This window comes from Antechinus flavipes, chromosome 4 (genome assembly GCF_016432865.1).
Source record: "Antechinus flavipes isolate AdamAnt ecotype Samford, QLD, Australia chromosome 4, AdamAnt_v2, whole genome shotgun sequence".
Lineage (NCBI taxonomy): Eukaryota > Metazoa > Chordata > Mammalia > Dasyuromorphia > Dasyuridae > Antechinus > Antechinus flavipes.
Window position 1 is genome coordinate 486098852 of NC_067401.1, and position 14844 is coordinate 486113695.

Sequence of the window (14844 nt, forward strand, 5' to 3'; positions counted from 1 at the left end):
TGCATTTTAGCATGATTTTTTTCAGTTATTTGTCAAATACCTGCATTGAGGATGAACATGGTGTCAAGGATAGCTACCACACTAACAGTAAATTCTTCAACTTGAAAAAGTTACAAGCCAAAACTGAAGAGAAGAGATAATTGTTCAGGTGATTGTGCACTCAATGCACAATGTGCCCTTAGAAGCTGAGATATAACAAAGTATGGATCAATTCTCTGCTGCTTATGCTATTTTTTGGAACAAATAACATCAAGAAAACATAGTCCATTAGTTACCACCATATGATCCATATGTGGAGCCATTAGTTACAGCAAATGGAGAAGTTTTGAATGTTGTGGATATGTTTGTTTACCTTGGCAGTATACTTTCAGGGATGTCCATATTGATAACAAGGTTAACATGTTGCCAGAGCTAGCAGTGTTGGGAGGCTCCAAAAGAAAGTGTGGAAGAGCAGAGGCATTAGACGGGCTACCAAATTAAATGTCTACAGAGCTATTGTGCTAACTTCATTGTTGTATGTCTGTGAAAATTGAACAAAATACCAGCATCATGCCAAGAATCTTAATTGCTTCCATTTGAATTGTCTTAGGAAGATTCTGAAGATCACCTGGAAGGATAATATGCTAGACACTCAAGTCCTTTCTTAAACTGAACTCCCAAGCTCTACTACAGAGAGCAGAATTCTGTTGGGCTGGCCATATTGTTCAAATGCCAAATGTACACTTGCCAAAAAGCCTTTGTTTTGTAGAGAATTTACACAGGGTAAGCACTTACATGGTGATCAGAAAGAATAATACAAGGACACTCTCAAGGTCTTCTTAAGAACTTTAGACATGGATGCATGACATGGAAAACATTGCTTAGCATGGCATGTATTCATTAAAGATGGTTCTATGCTCTGAATAAAGCAGAATTGAAATGACTGAGAAGAAATGCGAGATATGCAAAGTTAGAAAACCTACCCCAAAGATACATAAGAACTATTTGTGCCTGACTTATGGCAGAACATTTTGAGCTTATTTCGATCTGATCAGCCATAGATGGACACTTGACTCTATTATAATTTGATTCAACATAGTAATATCATTTTGGTCCTCTTTGAGAGTGCAGATCAACAACCAACCAATAATAAGGGATGGGGAAAGGAGAGGGAGAAAATTTGGAACTAAAAATAAAAGAATATTGAAAAAAAGAAGAAGAAAGCTAAATGAATCTGGCTAACTAATTGATATTGATTGTTATAGAGAAGCAAACCATTAGGATTATTTGAGCTATAATAATCCCCAATCCTTCCAGCCTACCTCTAGACTTTGAAGGAAGGAGTGACTTTGCCCTGGATGTTGAACTTGTCAATGCAAATTACAAAGCCTATGTTTTGAGAGCCATAAGTATGTCTCTCTTTAATATTTTCTTTAAATTCATTTGTAGGATCATCTTGGAACTCTTTCACTCCAAAAATCAATGATGAACTAGAAAATCCCTCCTATTAAACAGCTAGCAGTAGATTCTAAAACATTGGAATTCTTGACCCACAAGATTACCACCTAGTCTGGAAATATCAGAATTAATAGCTGTTGAGCAAAGCTCAGGAAAGAAATCAGAAAGAAGGTCATAGAGAATTTTGACTCATGTAGGAAATGAATCTCATTGCCATGAATTGTAGACACTAGGGAAAGCAAGGAGGAGAAAGATAGTTTCTGAATTCCAAGGAGGAAAATTTAATAATAGTCAACAAAAAAAAAAGACCCAAAAGACAGAGAGTAACATTATTTCTACAACTTTAGAGCATAGATCATATCTTTTTGACTTGATACAATTGCCCTCAGTCTAGGATGGGAGAGAGGAAAACAAGAGAGTTGATATTCAAAAGGGGTTGGAGTGAGTGATTGGCTTTACAGGGAAGAGAATCAGCATAAGTGCCTACTATGTGCCAGGAACTGTGATAAGTGCTTTACAAATCTCATATTTGATTCTTACAACAATACTGTAAGGTAGCTGCTATTATGTTCTCCATTACAGTATAGGAATACAGCCATATTAGAAAAATTAAAATTCACATGCAAAATTTACAAATCTGAGGCTGACAGGAGTAAGGGGCAAGGCAAATCTTGCTACTATTTCTTCAAAGTCCATGTGTCCGGGTTGATGCTACCACCAGCCATGCTCAGACATCTACTATAAATGAAAGTAGAGGCAGTAAGGAAACCCTGCACCAGACATGAAAGTTAGTACTGAAACCTTGCTATCAATCTTAAGAACAAAGGAGTAGGAGACAGAGACCAGCTATAGCTGAAGAGAGCATTTGCCACAGGATCACAATCAGGAGCTGAACTGCAGTGATGAGATCAGCATCAAATAATACAATCAAGAGGAATGTCTGGTTTTACAAGTTCATTTTCAACACCATGATTCCATTCCTCCTATCCCCTTTCCCTCCTCTATTTATTCAAAGTTTATTTTATATTTCTATTCAGCTAGAGAATAAGGGAAGGAAATAAATGATTAGATGGTACCTACTATGTGTTATGCATTGTACTAAACACTTTTTGCAAAGTATTTTTTTTTTGTATTCCATTTGTATTGTCTCTAAAAAGTCAGTATTAAGGTAAAGCTATGATTAAAACTTGCCTTACTGGCATTATATATCAAAGATAGCTATGAGAAATAATAGCTCCTCCAATGAAAGTGGGGAGTGGGGAGAAGAAAGACAGAGGACAAAAGAGGGAAAGAAACAGAGAAAAAGAGAAATAGAGAGACAAAAGACAGAAAAAGAAAAATATATTTTCTTTTAAACTGCTCAATTTCCCAAGCTGGGATTTCAAGATAAACAAGAGAATACATATTCTATAACTTTCCAAACACAGAGAAGACAAGAATCTAGTACAAAAAATGAGCCTAGCAGTTTATTAGAGACTTGCTTATGTTTGAAGTGGCTTCTCAAACAATCTCTGCCCCCCATCACCACTTTCTCACCCTTTTTCTTACTCTTCCAGGAAGTTTTATAGAAAACCCATCAGGTGAAAGGGATGAACTTTAGAAAAAGTCATGGCCTTGGGGAAGAAGCTAGAAACAAAGGACCCATGAAAGAATGAAGGCAAATCTTGTGAGAGTAACTATATCTTCTCAGCCAAACATTTTCTACCTAACATTGCAAGAAGCAGACCACCACCACTTCTGATTTTCAGTAAGATTAAAAATGTATATTTGAAACTTTGAGCTAATGTATATAAGAGAAAGTCTAAAAGTATTTCCACTGAAAACAGGTGTACAGTGGGAATATTTCTTCTTATTGTTACTTAAAGGAAATGAAAGGAAGCATTGATAATACAGATGTAAAATATCTTTTCCTCGGATAATATTATTCTTTATATTGGAATCATAAAAACTCTAATAGCCAACAAAAATATTAATGGAAGTAATAGACATTTTCAATAAAACAGTATAATATTATATAAATAAACTCACAAAATGATTAATATTACTACAACATAGTCAAGAATCAAGTAAAAGTGATAAAAAAAAAAGTATATCTTTACAGTGGGTAAAACACTGCTGAAAAGCTAAGTAGAGTAATAGATAGAATGCCTAAGCAGAGTCCATTCTGCCTTCACCATTACAAAGATCTGAGTTCAGACACTTACTGGCTGTGTGACCCTGGACAACTCACTTATCCATGTTTACCTCAGTTTATTCATCTGTAAAATGACCCGGAAAAGGTAATAACAAATCACTTCAGCATCTTTATCAAATAAACCTCACAAGAGTTAGACATGATTACAAATGGCTCACCAATTAACAAAAAAACAACAAAATATGGCTAATATTAGGTCATTAGCCAATGAAGAGATATAAAACATACAAAACAACTTCAAAATAATTTTTAAGAATGATATAATAGGATGGATACCATTTATCGATGACTAATTCAAGGGAATATTGCATAAAAATCAATGTTTATCTAACAAATATAGTCAATGCAATTCTTATATGTTCTTTAGTAGGATTTTTGTCATAATTTCATCATAAATTCATAGGGAAATTATACAGAATAAATACAAAATAATTTTTAAAACCATATAAATACATCAATTTTTTCTTCCTGCAAATAGAAAAATCAGGAAATTGCCAGGAAAGAAAACAGAACCCAGAAATGTAATCCAAAATAAATAAGATAATTCTTGTTTCAAAAACATTTAAAAATTTTGTCTTTAAAAAAGACTGCTGGGAAAAAATGACAAGTAGCTTCAATTATGGCTAAACAAATTATGCTATTTGAATGTATAATATGCCATGAGTGGCATGGGGGTGTCCTGTGTGAGATTCAGAAGACAGAAGAGATACACCTTTAGATTCTTTTCTCTATTCCCTTCTATAAGACTTTGGTTCCTGCCAGGAAAGAAAGGAAGAGGTGGAGGCCTGAGGCCACTACTATACTCTTCTCAAAAAGAGGGATACTAGGCTAGAATTACATCTGCCTTCTCCCTTATATTGTTAATCTAAAGTGCAATACAAAGAGAGTTCCAGATTTCTTAAGAAATTCCCTAAAGACACTGATGCATTGTTGGTGGAGTTGTGAACGAATCCAACCATTCTGAGAGTAATCTGGAATTATGCCCAAAAAGTTATCAAACTGTGCATACCCTTTTATGCAGCAGTGTTACTTCTGAGCTTATATCCCAAATAAATACTAAAGAAGGGAAAGGGACCTGTATGTGCCAAAATGTTTGTGGCAGCCCTGTTTGTATTAGCTAGAAACTGGAAATTGAACGGATACCCATCAATTGGAGAATGGTTGGATAAACTGTGGTATATGAATGTTATGGAATATTATTGTTCTGTAAGAAATGAGCAGCAGGATGAATACAGAGAGGCTTGGAGAGACTTACATGAACTGATGCTAAGTGAAATGAGCAGAACCAGGAGATCATTATACACTTCGACAACGATATTGTATGAGGATGTATTCTGATGGAAGTGGATTTCATTGACAAAGAGACCTAACTCACTTTCAATTGATAAATGATGGACAGAAGCAGCTACATCCAAAGAAAGAACACTGGGAAATGAATGAACTATTTGCATTTTTGTTTTTCTTCCCGTGTTATTTTTACCTTCTGAATCCAATTCTCCCTATGCAACAAGAGAACTGTTCAGTTCTGCAAACATATATTGTATGTAGGATATACTGCAACATATTTAATATATATAGGACTGCTTGCCATCTAGGGGAGGGGATGGGGGAAGGGAGGGGAAAAATCGGAACAGAAGCGAGTGCAAGGAATAATATTGTAAAAAAATTACCCTGGCATGGATTCTGTCAATAAAAAATTATTATAAAATTAAAAAAAAAGAAATTCCCTAAAGTCACTAGTACAGTGAGAATAATGACATGATCATAGTTCTACATATTGGCTTCTCAGAATCCTCTTTTTCCCTTTCAGCAATTTAAAGTGAAGTTGACATCATCCATATTTTTCCTTGAAACTGGAAGCCAGAAACATTCAGTGACTCATGAACTGAACAAGATCAAAGAGCCTGAAAATACTAGTATACCTCCAAAACTGAAGAAATTGAATTTATTTTCTATCTTATCCTTGTCAGTTCCTCTCCACTTCACAGAGAATGGAGCATTGATCTTAATCAATGAAAAGAAAGTACCATATGAATAGGCTTTGGGGTTTGAGTTAACAAATACAATGAATTATTATTACATCATGAGAAATAACAAATATCAATTCAAAGATACTTGGGAAAACTTCTAAGCTACTTATTTAAATGATCAAAAGATATGAACAGGCAGTTTTCAGATGAAGAAATCAGAGTTATCTAATGAATATGAAAAATGCTCCAAAATAATTTTTGATTCATGAGGTACAAAGTATGAAATACATCACATCTATCAAATTGATTAATATGAGAAAAAAAAGAAAATGATAAATGTTGAGAGCATGTGGGGAATTGGAACACTAATAAACTGTTAGTAGAGTTGTGAATTGATTCAACCATTCTAGAGAACAATTTGGAAGCTATGTCCTTTAAAACTGTGCATACCCTTTGATTCAGCAATATCACTGCTAGGTTTATATCCCCCCCAAAAGTACAAAAATGTACCTATTTGTACAAAAATATTTATAGCAGCTTTGTTGTATGTTGGCTAAGAATTGGAAATCAAAGAGTTACCCATCAAGGGGGGAATAACTAGACAAGTTGTGGTATGTGAATGGAATGGAATACTATTGTGCAATAAGAAATAATGAGCAGGCAAATTTGGAATGGAATGGAATATTATTGTGTTATATGAAAGAACAAACATTCAGAAAAACTTGGAAAGACTTACCTGAATTGATACATAGTGAAGTGAACAGAACCAAGAGAATATCATCAACAATAATAGCAATATTATTTGATGGAGAATTGTGAATGACTATCTATTGTCAGCTATGCAATGATCCAAGGTAATCCAGAGAAAGAGCTGATATTGATTGAATACAGACTGAGGTATGCTATTTTCAGTTTCTTTCATTTTTTTCTTTTATTCTAATTATCTTATTCAAAATGACTAATATAGAAATGTTTTACATAATTACATATATATGATTGCTCACCATCTCTGAGAAGGAAGAAAAAAGAAGGATAGAATTTTAAATTCAAAACTTTAAATAGAAATGTTTAAAATTTTCAAAAAAAAAGGGGAAAGGCTCTATATATGCAAAAATATTTATAGCATTCCTTTTCATAGTGGTAAATTATTGGAAATTGAGGAGATGTTCATCAATTAGGTAATAGCTAAACAAATTATAGTATATGATTGTAATAGAATACTATTGTGCAATAAGAAATGATGAGCAGGCAGATTTCAGAAAAACCTAGAAAGATTTATATGAAATGATATAAAATGAAATGTACAGAACTAGGAAAATATCATATACTGTATTAGTAACATTGTTATGATCAATTGTGAATGACTTAGCTCTTTTAAGTAAAATGATGATCTAAGACAAGTACAAAGGACTCATGATGGAAAATGCTATCCACATCCATATAAAGAACTGATGGATTCTGAATGCAGATTGAAGCATTTTTTTTCCCATGATTTTTTCCCTTTTGATCTGTTTCTTCTTTCACAACTGTGTCTAATATGGAAATATGTTCTACATAATTGCACATATATAACCTACATCAAATTGCTTATTATTTTGGGGAGAGGAGAGAGAAGGGAAGGAAAAAAATTTGGAACTAAAATATTGCAAAAATGGATGCTAAAACTTATTACAAGGATAATACAGAATAATACAGTATGTCTTAAGTAGAATTTATACCAGGAATGAAGGGCTGATTTAATATAAGGAAAACTATCAGTACAATTGACCATATGAATAACAAAACTAATAAATCATATTATCTTAATAGATGCAGAAAAAAGCATCTGACAAAATAAAACATCCATTCCTAATAAAAACACTAGAGAGCATAGGAATAAATGGAATTTTTCTTAAAATGTGGCATCTATCTAAAACCATCAGTAAGCATTATATGTAAAGGAAATAAACTAGAAGCATTCCCAATAAGATCAGGATGAAACAAAAAATGCTCATTATCATCACTATTATTGTATTATTGTACAATATTGTAGTAGATATGTTAGCTTTAGTAAAAGAAGTAAAAGAAATGGAAAGAATTAGAATATATAATGAAAAAAACTAGCATTCTTTGCAGATGGTTTGATGGTATATTTAGAGAATCCTAGGCAATCAATTAAAAAAAAACTATTTGAAACAATTAATTTTAGCAAAATTGCAGGATACAAAATAAACCCATATAAAAGATTGGCACTTCTATATATTACCACCAAAACACTGCAGCAAATCCTATTTAAAACAATTGCAAACAATATAAAATATTTGAGAGTCTCCTTACCAAGACAAAGTCAGGAACTGTATGAATATAATTACTAAGCACTTCACACAAATAAAGTTAGATCTAAAGAATTGGAAAAATATAAATTGCTCATGGGCAGATAGGACTAATATAATGAAAAGGATAATTTCACCTAAATTAATCTACTTATTCATTTTCAATCAAATTAATGCCAATCAAGCTGCCAAAACTTATTGTATACAGCTAGAAAAAAAAAATAACAAACATGTACAAGAACAAAAATAATGAAAAGAAAGATGGCCTAACCATACCAGACTCAAACTATATTATAAAATATTAGTCACCAAATCTTTTTGGTACTAGCTAAGAAATAGAGTTAAATAGATTAGATACACAAGACAAAATAGTCAATAACCATAGTAATCTACCATTTGAAAAATCCAAAGACTTCAACTTCTGGGACAATAACTCACTATTTAACAAAAATTGCTGAAAAACTGGAAAATAGTATGGCAAAAATTAGGCATAGACATCTCAAACTCATACCAAGATGAAGTCAAGATGGGTTCATGATTTAGACATAAAGGGTGAAACTATAAGCAAATTAGAATTGTAAAGGATGGTTTATCTTTCAGATCTTTGTAGAAAGGAGGTATTTATATTTGAAGAACAATTAAAGAACATCAGAAAATACAAAATGGATAATTTAATTACATTAAATTAAAAGGGTTTTGTACCAACAAACCCAATTAAGCTAAGATTAGAAGGGAAGCAGAAAGCTGGAAAAAAAAAAAGTATAACCAGTATTTCTGACAAAGGCTTCATTTTAAAAATATATAAAGAACTGAGCCAAAATTATAAGAATACAAATCATTCTCCAACTGATAAATGGTCAAAAGAAATGAACAGACAATTTTCAGATGAAGAAATTAAAGCTAGTTATACTCACATGAAAAAAATGTTCTACATCACTAATAATTGCATAAATGCAAATTAAGTTACTTTGAAGTACCACCTCATACCTATCAGATTGACTAGGATGACAAGAAGAAATGATCAATGTTGGTGGGAAGGTGGGAAAACTGAAACACAAATGCATTGTTGGTGGAGTTGTGAACTGATCCAGCCATTCTGGAGAGCAATTTGGAACCATGCCCAAAGGACTATCAAATTGTGTATATCCTTCAATTCACTACTGAGTCTATCTCTCAAAGAGATCATAAATGAGAAAAAGGACTGACATGTACAAAAATGTTTGTAACAGCTCTTTTTGTAGTGGCAAGAAACTGGAAATTGAGTGGCTGCCCATCAGTTCGAGAATAGTTAAATAAGTTATGAGATATGAATATAATAGAATATTATTGTTATATAAGAAATAATGAGCAGCCTGATTTCAAAAAAGCCTAGAAAAGCTTGCACGAACTGATATTGAGTGAAGTGAGCAGAACAAGAACATTGTACAAACTAAAAGCAAGATCATGTGATGATCAACTATGATACTTAGCTCTTCTCATCAATGTGGTGATCAAGACAATTCCAATAGAGTTGGGTTAGAAAATGCTATTTACATCCAGAGGGAGAACTATGGAGACTGAATATGGATTGAAGTAGACTGTTTTCACTTCTTTTTGTTTGTTTTTTTTTTTTTTCCTCATGGTTCTTTTTTTCTTTTGTTCTGAGTTTTCCCTCACAATATGACAAATAAGGAAATATGTTTTAAATGATCATATATGTATAATCTATATCATTTTGCTTGCTGCCTTGGGAAAGAGAGAGGTAAAAAGGGAAGGAGAAAAAATTGGAATTTAAAATTTTACAAAAATGAATATTGAAAACTATATTTACATGTAATTGAAAAATAAAAATACTACTGAGGAAAAACTGAATGTTAAAAATTGGGTTGATATATAATTGGGGAAATTAAATGCTATTTAAAATGGGGGGACTATTTATAGTAGTCCTAACCAGACCTTCAATCTGGTTTAGAAACTACATTTAGATACCTCAAATTGGATGTTCTATAGACATCTTAAATTCAGCTTATCTAAAACTGAATTCATTATCTTTTTCCTTGAACTTTCCTATTACAATTGGGGGTCCCACCATTTTTCCAGTCACCCAGACTCACTATCTAGATATAATTATCAGCTTCTCAGTATTTCTAATCTTTTATATACAATCTTTGTTAAGACCTTTTGATTTTTGCCTTTGTATCATCTCTTGAACTTCATTTTTTCCTCTTATATACTAGTCACTATACACATCACACTAGTATAAATCTTCATTAATTTGTACTTTACCTATTGCAATAGGCTGCTGGTGGATCTGCGTACCTCAAGTTTTTCCATACACCAATCCAACCTTTATTCATCTGCCAGTTAATTTTTCTAAAGCTCTGGTTAGATTATGTCACTCTTATACTCAATAAACTCCAATGACTTCCTATCTTCTCTGGATCAATTTAAAAAATCCTCTTTTTGGCATTCAAAGTCTTTTACACTCCCCTCACTCCTTCTCTAGTCTTCTTATACCTAACATCTTTCTATATATCCACATTATCTCCTAGTACAGTTATTGGTCTATGATAGATGCTTAATAAATGCTTGATGAATGCCTGAACTCTATAAATAAATTAAAGAAAAGAGAGTCAAAGGAATTTTATATATATCAAAGCAATGTAAAGACATCAGAAATCAGATTAACATAATGATCAGTCTTATTTTCAGAATACACATGATGAAATATTTTCTCTCTTGGAGATACAAAGGTAGTGTTTTATTGGTATAGTTATACATGATGAATTTTTGATAAGATATAGAGATTATAACTTTTTGGAAAATGATGACATGACTAAGCAAGGATTAACATGTTAATCACTATCTTTGAGCAATTATGTTATTCAAACTTTATCCTAAAACTATTGTACAAAAGGAATAGCCTATTTGTGCAGTGTCTTTATCCATCATGGTATATATCTAATATAAACTACATATTTAATGATTGCAACATGGATGAACAAACTGTGGCAAGTTAGAACAATGTAATTGTGGAAGAAAAAAAATGCAACAACAAATATAACAAATGCCAGGAAACATGAGAGTCTTTCTGAAAGCAGTCAAGTACAAAATAGACATTTCCCATATTTGGGGGAATTTGAAGCCTGAATGGCACAATAGTATAAAAAAAACATTGTATAACAATGAATTGCCTTTGGGCACATCTGAACTACTTTTATACAAGCTACTCATCTCAGAAGAGCCCCAAAGGAATCAGGGAAGTGAAACTGACTGAATTGGGACTGATTATTCTAATATTAAGATAGAATGCCTTTTTTAGGAAAGAGACATTTCATCCAAAAAAAAATGTCAGAAGAGAAGAATTAGGTCTCTTTCATTTCCTTTCTGGAAGTGACATACATCAGAGCCTGATTCTAAGGTAGTCAAAGGGAAGAGAATTCTGCCAATGCTAAATTAAGAGCAGTTGCTATAGTGGAGTGCTCATTGCACTCCAGAACACTTCAGCTGAAGTGAATACGATACTACCTAGTCAAGCTAGTGGATGTTTTCCCTACAGTCCCCAACAGGAGAGTTGTTAACTTCAGGGATTCCTGAGGATTGCCAAAAAAATCTGTCCAGCTCACTAAGAACCTCTAGTTTAACTTCAGAATATCCTGCCCATCTCAGTCCAGCAACAATTAAACTTGGTGAGAAGCAGCAATCAAGCAATTGATTGCCTGATCTAACCCAGCAGTGAATTGAGCAGTGCAACTGAGATATTATGCCCTGATTAGAGCAAGCACAACTGAACAAAAGAGTAATAGATCCATTATTATTATACATGGCTTCCAGTGATCATCATAAGGACTCGGTAGAGAAATGTTCTTGCAGTTGTGAGTTGCCTTGGACATATATATTTTGGACACTGAACTTTTATGCTTACTTCCTCTCCCATCCCCTCCCCCCAACTTTGTACAATTTTTAAGAGGATTTCTCTAGTGGTGGGATAAATATTTTATAAATACAATTTTTACTTTTGTCATTTGGTAAGTCTCTTTGCTAAAAATCTAAATCTACTGTTGGATTATTAAGGGGAAACATACTGATGGGGCTCTTGAGTCAATGGTAGAAGGATAGACACACATAGAGTTATCCTTAGAATTCTGAAATAAATGAGAGCCAATCTTCTGAAGACACAGTTTACCAATTTCAGGGAATGGAGTGGGTAGATAAGCTTGGAATGGGGATTGTTATGAGAGAAATATCTACTTTTTGAATTTGAGTGCTAGGTAATGTCTGTCAAAAATATTCACCACAATGCAAAAATTATAGAGAGAAACATACAGGATTTATTTATTTTGCCCAAGCACAGGTTCAGGGCTCAGCGAAAAACAGGAAAAAAAAAATATGAAGATTCTGACATGATTTCTTATATGTCAGTGAGAAAAAAAAATTCTTGTATATGTTGAAATTTTGTACATTCTTATTAGGCTATAAGATGACTTGCCAGTGAATTGGATTTAAGTGAGATAGAATAGAGCAATCACTATCTCTTCTAGAATCATGGAAGTCCATTAACAAAGCAAATGAACATAAAAGTTATGCTAACACCATAGTGTATTCTATTAAGTGCACAATAATAGCATTTCTGAAAAAAATTACACACCTTAATTTTAAAATAAAAGAAAATTTGCTAAGCATCATCTTGAACCTTTAGTGAGAAATAATCTTTTTACTGGTAGAAGGTCTTCCCTTGATGACTTGATTGATGCCTTGTTGGCTGCTAAATGGATAGGTTAGTGGTTGCTGAAGGATGAGGTGAGTGGTTGGAGCAATTTTTTAAAAGAGAAGAGCAGCTGGGGGAGAGAGAGAGAGAGAGAGAGAGAGAGAGAGAGAGAGAGAGAGAGAGAGAGAGAGAGAGAGAGAGAGAGAGAGAAAGAGAGATTTCTTAAAGTGCAGGTTTGAGCATTTCACTTCCTTATCTCTGATGAGGTTTAGGTTTGGGGGTTCCCTTTGGTCAGGGAACCAAAATGTGACGAGGTCTAGATTTAGGGTGGTCAGGGAACCAAATGATGAAATTAGGGTTCTTGGTGGTTAGGGAGTTAAATGATAAGATCTAGTGGCAGGTTTGGGGTCCAGGGAACCAAATGGAGTGGTCTGGTTCCCCTACATCCCCTTGGGATTCAGCGCACGGGTCAGGAGTTTTGGGAACCCCTTCTGGCGGTGCAGAGATTCTTTGTAAAGGAATTTATGAACCTGAAAAAGCTAGACTGAAAAAAGAGGTTTATTATTGGCAGAGAAATCCTGACAGAGAAGCATAAAGTCTCATTAGGGAAATAGGTGAGTCAGATAAAGAGAGGGTAGTGCTGGAAGAGAATATTATTCCAGTAGGCAGAGGTTTCCTTGGTATAGCATAGCATGGCATAGCATAGTATGGCATGGAATGTTAGGATCTCTGCAAAGAGAGGGTTTTAGATTGGCTCTTTTATAAGCCTTGGCTACAAGCTGGGGGTTGCTTTTGATGGGACTGGGTACAACTTGAGCTGAACTGCATAGAAGATCTTCAATTGAATAGGATTTGAATTTTTTAGCTCAGGACTCAACCAACCCCACCTAGATAAATCACTTTGTCTGATTCCCTGGGGTGGTCTCTCATTGAGGCAGAGTTGAAGGAAAGCATTCCAAATGAAAAATGCAAAAGGGCTGAGAAGGCTCTCAGGGTTGAAGGAAGGCATTTTTCATTTGGGTCCAATTCTTCATGATCCTATTTGAGGTTGTAGAGAGTAAAATAATTCTGAAGGTACTGCAGGTAATAAAATGGTCATTAACATATAAATATAAGAATATAGTTACTGTTCATAGAAATAAGCTACATTGAGAGAGGGAGACTAAGGTTAAGATTAAAAAATTTTCAACCCTAGGCCAAAATATAAATAAGTTTCATTCTGATGAGAGATGGGCACCACCCCCATTGTTAACACTCACTACTGATTAAGCTCCCTATTAAGGTGGAGATTAGTCCAGAGACACTCATTCAATTCCAAGATTGCCTATTCTGATTCCAGCTCAAACTGCACCCAGACCACATCTAGAGCACCTCCCCAGCTTATAGCCAAAGCTTCAATTATAAAATGACCCAACTTGGGGCTCAGTCCTTGCAGAGGACTTAATATAAGGAACCCGTCTCTTTCTTCCTGGCATAAGCTGCAACCCTCTGCCTGCTGTAATGATATTTGCTTTCAGCATTACCCCCTCTTTATCTCTTTCTCACCTATTTTCCTAACAAGACTTTATACCTCTCTGTCGGTATTTCTCTGCTAGAAACTTTACTTCTCTGTTGGGACCTTGCTACCAAGGAATTCAGTCTTTCTATTCATGCACAGCAAAGGCTGACTTCCCAATGCCAATAATAAGCTTCTTTTACCAGTATAGCTTTTCAGGTTCATAAATTCATTTATGAAGGACCTTTACACTGCCAGAAGGAGTTCCCCACAATTCCCTGCCCTGCACTGAATCTTAGGGGAATCTAGGGGAACCAAACCTCTTCATTTAGTTCCCTGAGCCCTGAACTTGCCACAAACCTCATCATTTTCACAGAATTTCACTCAAATCTTGGCAGAACACAATAGCTTCCACCAGGGTGGAGTCTTGAACAAGAAAATTAGTCCAGTTTCATTGTCAGCAATGTCCTGGATTTATTTTCCTTTTAAATAGTCATAGTCAAAATAAATAAATAAATAAATAGTCACAGTCATTTTTATACTGATTTCTTGTTTCTATTTTCTTCACTATTAATTTCAAAGGATCATAGATTAAGAACTCTAGAGATCATCTAATCTAACCTCTTAATTTTATAAATGAGGAAACCAGAGGCAGATAGTTATCCAGTTAGAATATTGGCACTGGAGTCAAGAGGATTTGGGTTCAAATGTGAAACCAGATGTTTGACAACTACTAGTTGACTAATGAC